Source organism: Drosophila yakuba, unplaced genomic scaffold, assembly GCF_016746365.2.
Source record: "Drosophila yakuba strain Tai18E2 unplaced genomic scaffold, Prin_Dyak_Tai18E2_2.1 Segkk11_quiver_pilon_scaf, whole genome shotgun sequence".
Taxonomy (NCBI): domain Eukaryota; kingdom Metazoa; phylum Arthropoda; class Insecta; order Diptera; family Drosophilidae; genus Drosophila; species Drosophila yakuba.
Genome location: NW_025048784.1, coordinates 186,869 through 198,529, shown reverse-complemented (window position 1 = coordinate 198,529; position 11,661 = coordinate 186,869).

Genomic DNA, 11,661 nt, shown 5'->3' with positions numbered 1-11,661 from the left:
TCAGTTCGTCGAGGGTGACAGGATCTGCGGGCAGTGCCATTTAAAATGGGGTTTCGAGAGACTGCGCAACCAGACGACAGTGATTCGCATCGGCAAATGCGAGCGGCCTAAATCTTTGTTCCAAGTTGCTTGCAAACACTTCTGCTTTGTCCTGTGTTGTGCGGCACCAGCCACCAGAAGGGCTCCTTATAGCGGATTTTTGAGAAGCCTGAGACTTAAACCTTTTCGTGAATTTCGACAGTGAGAATTTTGAGGAGGAGTCGGTACCCATGTTCTCTAAAAGGTTGTCTACCTGGTGCTGTTTTCTGTGGGTTAGCACTTTATGAAGCCGATTCGAAAGCCTTCTGTAGATCTGTTGGATACGAGCATCTCCTGTTCTGGCAAATTCCTTTCTGACTTTTCGTTTAAGGCGTAGGAGGTCAACTATTACAGAAGCCAGGGGCGGCTGGATAAAGGCTTGGCCATTGCGTGGAGTACTCGGTGACGCATGTGCTGTTGCTTCTTTCAGGTTATACATAAATAAGTTAATGGCGTTGTCGATACCTTCTGTCCCTTGAGTTTCCATGTTTAAGTCGATTAGTTCAGACAGGTGATCCTTGAAAGCTTCTACATTAGTACCAGGAGCTAGGAAACGGCAGCGTTCAGGCTTTTTCAGTGGCGAAGCATATAGATCAGCCAGGAGAGGGGTGTGGTCTGAAGTCAGATCGTGTAAGGTTCGGATGTTGAATCTGTTCATATAGTAGCCTTTGGTTACAAAAAAATTTATCGCAGATGGAGCTATCTGTGTGTTGGAGGGGAAAAATGTTGGCACCTAGCGTTACAAAGAGGGTTTCAATATGCGCTTTTATTAAACGCTCATTGGGTGGGAGATACACCGAAGCTAATGTAACCTTTCCCTCTGAAGTCTGTAGCTGCACACTCGCTACCTGCCGGTCGTTGGTTGAGATTGGAGGTTGGGGACAATGCTGCAAGGAGGATCGCACTATGACAGTGGCACCGCCTCTGCTGTTTCCACTGGGGTGGACAGCGTGGTAGGTGGAGTATCCAGGTAAAAAGATGCGCTGTCCTTCTCGCACGTGTGTTTCAGTGGCAAACATGATGTCGATATCTTGCATGCTTAGGAAAAGCCTAAGTTCCTCAGCGTTCCTAGCTAGTCCACGTGCATTCCACAATCCGATTTTTATTATAGGTTGAGTCATTTTGATGTCCGTGATATAAGGATCTGAACAAGTTCTCTAAAAGCCTTGTTAGATTCCACGGTCTCCTCTATTAGTTTGAACATTTTGTCCATTCTCGAGTTTATATCCCGGATGGCGCTTTCCAGGGCCAGAAACTTTTTCCCAAGACCCAAATCTTGTGTTGAGTCTAGGTCCCTGTGGGGTTGGTGAGTCTCAGCTGATCTGAATTGGGGACCTTTGGGCCGTACAACATCGGCGTATGAGATAGTGCTTCTGACAGCCTCAGCCGGGATGAAACCTTGGTTAAAACTTCCACCTCTTGTTGAGCTGACAGAGTTGCTATTATTTTTAAATCCAGGCAGTCTTGGATTGGGCCTGAGCTTCTTTATTTTTTCGATCCTGACAGGGCAGACTTTGTCCGCAGTTGATGCACGAATAATTACCACTCGTGCACAGCATAGAACCAGTTGCGTGAGGGCCAGCGCACTTGCCACATATAGGGTCCTGGAGACAATAGTTTTTGGAGTGTCCAAAGATGTGGCATCCCATACATTGCAGCACTTCTTTTCTGCGACGAGCGCGTTCTATGGTGACTCTGTGTCTACCGAGTTGCGTTACTTTTAGAACTTCCGAAATATTTACGGCGTGTTTTAGATTAACAAAGAACAGGTTTTGCCTGGTCTTGTGGTTGATGGTTGCTTCGTCATCTCCATCACAAATTTGTTCGCTATGCGAGTCTCCTTTTCTCGGACAGTATATGTTTAGAGCTTCGTAACCAAGATCAGCAAATGCTTTCTCGATTTGTGCCCTGGGAACGCTTGCATGCATTTCTTTAAGTACAACTCTGTAGGGTTTGTCCTCTTTGAGTTGGTGATGCCAGAACTTGCAGTTGAGGGAAGTTAATTTCCTTACAACGGCACGAAAGGCCTCAGAGTTGGCCGTGTATATACGTGACACTCCAAATTTTGAAGTACGTAGCGTATAGTTGTTTTCACCAGTACACGAATTAAGCGCCTGCTCCAATGGGTGGGGATTGTTAATATTTGGGACACAAATGGCTGGAGGCTTAACCATTTTTGAGGATTGCCTACTTCTAATATCAGCAGCTGGAGTTGCTTCCTCTTCATCAGAGCTACTTTCAGACAGATCTACTTGCATGATTTTTTCATGTTTCATCAGCCAAGGCTGCAAATCTGTTGTTACTTAGTGTGGGCAGGGAGCGTGCCTCATCTTTAGATGGGAACTTCTGCGGCTGAGGAGCCTGCTTCTTGGATTTGTCTTTCTGACAACTATTCCCTTTACGCTTTCTGCCCACAGATATAAGTGATTGGAACGAGCACTTATTCGAACCAATAGCCGTTTGAGGGATGGCAAGGTGCTGCTTCCGAAGACGTTGAAGAACAAACACTAGTACCAGGTTGGGAACGTACTGTATTTGTTATAGTAGTATTCACAACGGACGTTGTGACTGTGCTAGTAACAAAGGTGGCAGAGCTCGTCGTAACTGCATATGAATTATTCAATTCAGTACGTGGCGTTTGTAGATTTAAGGCTATGTCTCTTGCGATTATAACGCGTATTTCAGCTGGTGTCTTACCAGCAACTTCTTTCATCCTTTCAGCGTCAAATGACCTTACTAAGGGCTCTGAGCTAGATGATGTTTTCTTGTCCATTTTTAATTAATCAAATTTTTCTATTACAAAAAATAGGTTAATCACCACAGTTCATATTTTGGTTATTGTTCTTATTACTTAACTCAAGCCAGCAATAAGAGCGAGCGTGAGGTAAGCTCTAGCCCCTAGGGCAGAGAAGTAAAGTGCGCTTTGTACTCTGTTATCTGAGTTTCATTGCACCAATCAGCGGACACCGCGTGGGCGATGTCTAAATGATTTGTAAGCGATAAGAGCGAGATAAGAACACCCACGAGATCACTTGTTGTTTAAAGAATTGCTAATCGACCGATCGCGACGAAAGCTGATAAGCGAATGTGGCGATTAACGGTGGCGCTGCTGACTGATGAACTCCAGAAATAGACCTCCTGGTCGGCAATTTATGCTTCCCTCACTGGCCTCAATGGTTTTTTTTTTTTTGGAATATAATATTCTCCTAGGTGCCACCTGTAATTTTATGCCCTTAGCATTCTAATTCTAAACCACAACACACGCACAAAACTTACCCTCTAGGGGTTGGCACTAAAGTTAACGAAATATAAATTTTCCGATTCACTGGGTTTTCTTCTCTATCGAAGTTTGTGAGTTTTGGTTGAATTGTGAATTTCTCTTTTTTTGTAATTTTGAGAGATCACTATATTTTATTTTTGGATAGCTCGGACGCACTTTCTTGCTCGCTGGTTTAAACTCAATTAATGCCCAGTGGCTACCGCTTCGGGTTGGGACCCCGAGTCTGAACTCCAAAAATGCAGTTGGGGAAATGTTCTTCATGACAGCCTAATTAACATTTTTCCCGACCTTAAGAACATTAGGTCGTTCTTAAGGTCGGGAAAAATGCCTACTTTTAGGCCGAGATCAACGACAAGCTACCCTACAATTCCCCCCTACCAAAATCTAACTTGGGGTAAGGTATTACCACAAGGAAGATTCAAGCTTGTCGGGCGGATACTTTCTATTGCCGTAGGTCTTTAGCATGGTATTTGCCTACAACCCTTCCTTGGAGATCCTCGATCTCGTAATAAGCCGCTCCTAGCTTCTTCCGAACTCTTGATTTTATGAAGACCGGAGCCAGTTTTGAGCTAAACCCTTTGCAAAAATTGCTTTGCTGGAAGTTCCGTCGGTACACTTCCTGCCCACGTCTATAAGATACCTCTCGGCTTCCCAAATTGTATGACCGCTCGTTTCTTTGCCTTTGGAGGTCTATCGCCTCCTGGGCGGTACCATGAATATATCCCTCGAGTCGTCTTTATCAAACTGCACCGTTCTATCGTCCAGCACTCCTAGTTCTCTAATAATTCGGTACGACTTCCCGTCTACTATCATGTGCTGCCCAAACACCATTCTGTACGGAGATGTTTTAAGGGCTGTGTGTAAACTCGATCTCAACGCGCAACAGATGCTACTGAGCTTACTATCCCAGCTCTTTTGGTTTGGGTCTATGTAAGCTTTAATAGCAGCTAAAACGGATCTGTTGACCCTTTCTGAAGCGTTGGCTTGCGGTGCATAAATAGCGGTATAAAAATGCGACACGCCATATTGTTCTAATAGGGAATTGAAAGCCACGGATTTAAATTGTACCCCATTGTCGGAAATGATTGTTTCCGGAACGCCAAAACAGTGGAAGATTTCCTTTTCCAGGAAGGGAAAGATAGCCTCCGATGTAAACTTTTTTACGGCTTTAAGAAATGGAAATTTTGAAGCATGATCGACGACTGTGAACAATCCTAGATTCCCTTCTGAGCTACGCGGATACGGTCCCAAAAAATCGACATAAAGGATTTGGAAGATCCTGTCTGAATGACCAGTATTTCCTAAGGGTGGCCTTAAGACCTGACTGGGGTGTTTGGTAGTTTTACACACCGCACACTTGTTGACAAATTCCTTGACATCTGCTGCTAAATTTGGCCAAACAAAATATCTTCTTAGTTTCTCCAACATTTTAGCTACTCCGCAGTGGGCTGCCATGGGATCTTCATGAGCTCTTTTTAGCAAGTCGGGAACTAATTCTTTGGGAAGCCAAAGTTTCCAGCAAGACTCATCTCCAACCTTTTCGTCTGCAGCGCTTTCCGCGCGGCGATACAAGTACCCGTTGCTGATCCTGACATCCAACAATCTTGGTGTTCCTGAAGAGACAGCTGACTTTAAATTTTCTTACTCTATTCCTCTGAATGCTTTGGCCTCCATATTCACTAAACTTGCTACTTCGAAAGCGGATAGGTCGTCTGTAAAGGTCCTTGACAGGGCGTCTGGCACCACGTTCTGACTGCCTTTTCTATGGCTTATTTTAAACTTAAACCCTTGTAATTTTAGGTCTCCCTGGGACATAAGCCATTTAAAGAAGCGTGATCCGTGATAATACTAAATTCTTGACCCTCCACATATGCCCTAAATTTTTTTTACTGCCAACACGGCTGCCAGACACTCCTTTTCGGTCACCGTGTAGTTTGATTGGCGCCTGTTCAGCTTCCGAGGCATAAAGGAGATCGGAACCTCGTTTCCTTCCGAGTCTTGCTGCATCAGGACTGCACCAACTCCTGTATTGCTTGCATGGCAATGAATGGAAAAATGTGCGTCAAAATTCGGGCTGTGTAAAACTGGGGCAGTGCACATTTTTTCCTTTAGCCCCTCAAAGGCTTCCTGAGCTTCCTTGGTCCAAACATATTTTACTTCTTTGATGCAAAAGTTGCTCTTCTCCACATTTCTGGTTAGTTTGGCTTTTTGAAGATAAGAGGCAACCTCGTGCAAAACTTCTATGTGTCTTTCGAACGTGTCAGAGACTATTAGTAGGTCGTCCAGGTAAACGAACACCTCGTTTCTCAAGTCTGCGGGTATCACCTTATCCATCAGCCTGCACATAGTCTGAGGAGAATTTGATAACCCAAAAGGCATAACCACAAATTGGTAAAGGGGTCTCCCCGGCACGGTAAACGCTGTTTTGTCCTTGGAGCTTCGGTCTAGCGGGATCTGCCAGAATGCATCCTTAAGGTCTAAGGTAGTAATGAATTTAGCTTTAGGAAGTCTACTCAATATTCCATTTATTAAGGGCATGGGGTATGCATCTTTTACCGTCACCTCATTTAACTTTCGGCTATCGATACAAAGCCTAACTTTTCCTGGTTTTTGCACCAGGACTACTGGGGAGGACCAAGCGCTGGATGGCTCTTCGATAACCCCTAACTTGAGCATCCTATCCAACTCGGCGTACATCAGTTTTTCTGTTGCAGGCGATACGGCATAGTGTCTTTGCTTTACTGGCTTTGCTTGAGCAACATCAATGGAGTGGGTAATCAATTGGGTCCTTCCTAATCCTTTTAAGGCATACGACGGGAAAAGTTGAACAACCTGAAGCAGCGTTTTCTGCTGGCTTTGAGTAAGCTCTCGAGCCGAAGGCTGCCACTACTTGGTTGTTGCCACAGAAAGCTTCGGGTAGCAGCTGAAAGTGCTTACAAAAATCTATTCCTAAATAGAGATCCCCTGCTAAAGATGGAACTTCGTAGAAGGTGATATTTTTATTCTCGTTTCGGAAGGACACTTACAGGTTACTCGGCCGGTAATTTTTTGAGATTGTCCATCGGCTGTTCTAACATCTGCGGTAAATTTTTGGCATAAAATATTTAGACCTGGCAGCTCTGTGGCCAGACTACCACCTATGCAGCTAACAGATGCCCCTGTATCCAATAAGCCCACTACTGTTTTTCCTAGCATTTTCACCTGAGCATACGGCCTAACGTCGCGAAGTTGCCCCACCATGGCTGAGAGAAGCAGCCTTCTGTTCTTCCTTTCTTAGTTTTTTTCTTTTCTCCCTGCGAACTTTTGATCTGTGACCTCTAGCTTTTGTTGGACCTGGTCCACCTCAAAGGTTGTAGATACGCTGCTACTAGTTTGGTTGAAATCGTTTAGTTTGTCATCGTTGATTTCGAAACCATCTGTCTGCGTGCCCTTGTGGCACGCCCTTGCTGGTTTTTTGGAGCGTAACTAGTACATTTACTGCATGACGGCTTATAAGTATCTGCTTTACCGCAACCATAACAGAAGACACGTCTATCCGCGGTGCACTCCTGATACCTGTGACCCTTTTCCTGGCAGTTCCAGCACTGCAATTCCATGGCCGCTAACTCTAGATCTTCCTCTAGATCTTCGAATTCCGATTCTGACTCGATCTGACATTGGACCTCGCAAACCTGTCGCCTGGGTACCTGGCGTTGTGGAAACCCCTGAGGCTTCCCTACGCTTTGCATAAAAATTTCCCGAGTCCTAACCAACCTTCTTAATTCGGAAACGGTAACGGCACGCTCGTATAAAATTTCGTGCTGAATATCGGGTTAGAGATTGGCTCGTAAGGTTTCAACCATAGCTCCTCCTGACATGGGCTGCGATAGTCTATCCGCAAGAGTTGCGATTACCCGGTAGAAATCATCGAATGATTCGCTTCCGCGTTGCTTTCTCTGGTCTATCTCGGCCCTGATATTTCTGTCAGTTCGGTCGTCCTTAAATTGCCTTTTGAGTGCGGCGCATAATTCATACCAGCGCACAACGGTTACACTTTTATGGTTACGCCAATACCACTCGCTCGCAATACCCCCGAATAACGTACTGGCATTTTGAGCCACGAGTTGAAGATTACCGTCCAATGTTTGAATGTAATGTTTGTTTGTAAAGGGAACTAGAGCAGACAGGACAGATTTTATTTTTCCCCGATTTCGCAGTAAACCAAGTTCAGTGAAATTCGTGTCCGCAACTGGTGGTTAAAATTTGGCTAGGATAAGAAATAGTTCTAGCGCAGATGTGGCTTATATTTTCGACAATTTCAGATAAGTCTTCGGTGCTGTGTGCTAGTGGCATCTCTAATGAACCTATGCTTTACCTATACTATACACTCAAGAACATATAATAAAATAAATAAATAAATAATGTGGACTATTATTAAAAAAATTATCCTATTATATATATAATTGAGAACACAAAAATAAGGTAAAAGAAAATAAATAAACAAATAAAAATCGGGTTGCCATGCAATCGTTTTCAGGTATCGTTGTGTAAAATTCCTTGTTACTAAAGTCCTGACGTGGTTTAAATGTACGCTATTGACACTACTGATTTAAAACAAAAAATTACTAGAATGGAAGGTGAAGGATGTTGTATTTGACATAAAAAACAAATATCTTGGCTCAACACAAGGCAAAGGGCAACAAGTGGTTCCTTGATTCTTTGAAATCCTAGTGAACTTTTCACTAGTCCTACGTTTAACATCCTATGTACATTAACCTTTTGAATTTCATTAATAAATGACAAATTATACAAAACACAAAAGGCAATTTATACATTTAATTTTTTTAATTTTATACAACACATTTTCAATCTAACATAGTCATAGAAGGCTGCGAATAAGTTATCTTTTAAAAACTGTAAGAGTAAAATTTTAACTAAACATTTTCATTTTGCGCTGTCTAGCGCAGTGTCGGCAGTTGGACAATAACAACAACATAAGTGTAGTGCGATAGACTGCATTTGTGGCCCGTCAGGGCATCACTGTCCCCCTCACACTGCGAGCAGCTGCACAAGAGGGGAAACAAAAGCAGTGATTGTCTTACATTCAAATCTGCATATAATCGCGAGAGATGGCAAACTCTAGGAAAACGAAGCTTCTTGGCGAAGCTATGAGAGAAGCCGTCATGGATGAGGAGATTACAGGAGTGTTAACTCTGGCTGAAGAACTGGACACTAGCGGCAAGCTTGACCCATATGTTATAGCAGTATCAAGCAGTAATGCAGCCTGTGTCACTAGTACTGTGATAACAACTCATAGTCCAATGTATACCTACACTTCATCATCGCCCAGCATATGCAGTAGCGTGTGCTCAGCGTCTATGCCTCTTAAAGCATTGGGCGCTTCTATAGACTTCCCCCCTTTACCGGGCCTCAATGAATCTGATTCACCTAGATGGCAAAAAATCCAGAGCCAGAAGAGGAAGGTGCCATTGAACTCACCAAAAATTCAACGAAAACGTGCCGTTTATAGAAATTTAGAACCCAGTAACCCTGTGTCAGCTAACAGGTTCGAGACACTATCAGTAGATGACGATGAGATGGACTGTATTAGTGTGGACGAACCATCGACTAGCGCTGAAGCAGCGGCCTACCGTTCTAATACCGCTTCTAAGGCTAAAGACAGCAACGTACATAATAAGAACGCAAACGTACAAAGTAAAACTGATTCATCTACGATAAACTCTGCTCATACTGGTAGTCCAAAACCACCTCCAATCGTTCTTATGGACGTGACAAACGTGAACGAACTTCTTATCGCTATCGAGGAAGTTACAAATCTTGAAAATATTGAAATCAAATCCTCTGTGGGCTCCACTCACAGAATCTACACCAAGGACGCTAATACCTACAGGGCTGTAGTACGACAACTAAATACTCTGAAAATTGAATTCCATTGCTATCAATTGAAAGACGAGAAGCCATTCAGAGTTGTTGTGCGAGGATTACACCATTCACAGCTCCATCACAAAATCAAAGAGGAATTACTCAGACAGGGGCATAAAGTTCAATCAATATATAACCCAAAAAGCAACAAGAGCGGTGAAAAGATGAACCTCTTCTTCATTAATGTAGAAAAGAATCTAAATAACAAAGATATACTCCAACTACGATCTCTATGCCGCCAACGCGTCAGTATTGAAGTAGCCAGAAAAGCGCACGACATTGTGCAATGTCGGAGATGCCAATCGTTTGGTCATACTGCAAGATATTGCTACAGACCTTTTATCTGTGTCTCTTGCGGTGAATATCATAAATCATCAGATTGTCCCAGAAGCAAAGAAGCACCAGCAACTTGCACTCACTGCGGAGAAAATCACCCAGCTAACTTCCGTGGCTGCAAATCCTATCAAAAATTGCTCAAAATGAACGACAATGTACAGAAAACTCCAATAGTGGGCATAAACAATAACTCTACACCTAAACATTATGAAAATGGAGTTTCTTATGCTCAAATAGCCAGAAATGCACTTCCAATCACGGAAAAACAAAACAAACGACCAGGAAACCTAACAAATAGGCTACAGGACGCCAATCAACAACAACATCACTACGGTGCAAAAAATCATGCGCACTTCTTCTCAGATGTTTCACAACAGCAAAATGCACAAGAATCTAATATAGAAACGGCAATTGCATCGCTCACAAAAGCTATCGAGGGTCTACACTCCATGCAAGCCCAGATGCTGCAGATGCTGGTCGCAATTAACGCGCAACTCACACAATGTCCCAAATAAAAATTCTCAACTGGAACACGCGAGGTGCTGCCGGCAAAATGACTGAAATCGGCCACCTTGCGGAGAGAGAGAATATTGACATTCTCCTTCTCACCGAAACGAAGACATCCAACCTTCAACTATTTGGATATGAAGTCTACACTTCAAATTTACCTGACGGCAGTCGCAGGGGTGGAGCTGCAATCCTGGTTAACAAAAAGATCAATCACTTTCCCATTGAGCCAATCGCCCATGCTAAAGTCCAAATCGTGGGTGCCAAAATCCAAACATGTATAGGACAAATATTCATCGGATCAATCTACTGCCCTCCAAACTTCAGCTGGACTCAATCAGAATTTGATGACATATTCGCTAACTTCAACTTTCCAAGATCATTCATCAGCGGAGACTGGAACGCAAAACATCCATGGTGGGGTTCTGCGATCACCTGTCACCGAGGTAACTTACTTGCCGCTAGCGTCAACTCAATTAACGCCAACATCCTGGCGACTGGAGCACCAACATACTATCCAAGCGCAGTAAATCGAAGACCATCCTGTTTAGACTTTGCAATCTATCGCAACATTCCACACGACAAGCTAAACATCAGAGACAGCTGGGACCTTGAATCGGACCACCTGTCTCTCATCACTACATTAAAAACAGAAGCCACACAATGCACTCAACGTAGGCAACTTCTTAGCAAACACACAAATGTAGCTGTTTTCAAGGAAGAACTATGTAGATCGATACGCCTTAACATTAAGATCAACTCTGCTGCTGAAATTGACGACGCGGTAGACCTCTTCACTACCAATGTGACAAATGCGGCGAGGAGTGCAAACATGCACACTGTAAATAATCATAGCAGAGCCCTCATACGCCACTCGAATAGATTTGATCCAACCATTGCAGAGATGCTAGTCCGTAAGAGAGCACTGAGAAGACGTTATATTCGAACGCACAGTCCTGAGGATAAAGCTCAATGGCATAGATGCGCCAGAGAGCTTCACGTTGCCATGGCTGAATTGAAAAATGCGCAATTCGAACATATGCTAACCAATATGGATTATTCTAATGATTCCACTTTTAATATGTGGTCCTTTACCAAAAAAGTAAAAAGAATGCCACAGAAAGTTACGCCTCTGAAGAACAGCAATGGTAACTGGTGTCGCTCCTTAGAAGAGCAAGTACAAACATTTGCGGAACACCTTGGCGACAGATTCACTGCGTTTAATTTCGCATCCGAGGGGGATATCAACAGTATAAACGAAGTACTACAGCGCCCATTCCAGATGTCACCTCCAATAAGACCTATCCGTCTGGAAGAAGTCTCAAACATGATACGTACCCTCAAAAGACGAAAGGCGCCAGGTCACGACCTAATAAGCAACGCAGTACTTAAAATCCTTCCCAAGAGAGCACTATTACTTATCACATTGATATTCAATGCGATACTTAGAGTGCAATACTTTCCCAAAAAATGGAAGAGTGCTAGAATCAGTATGATTCTAAAGCCAGGGAAGCCGGAACAGGATCCAAGCTCCTACC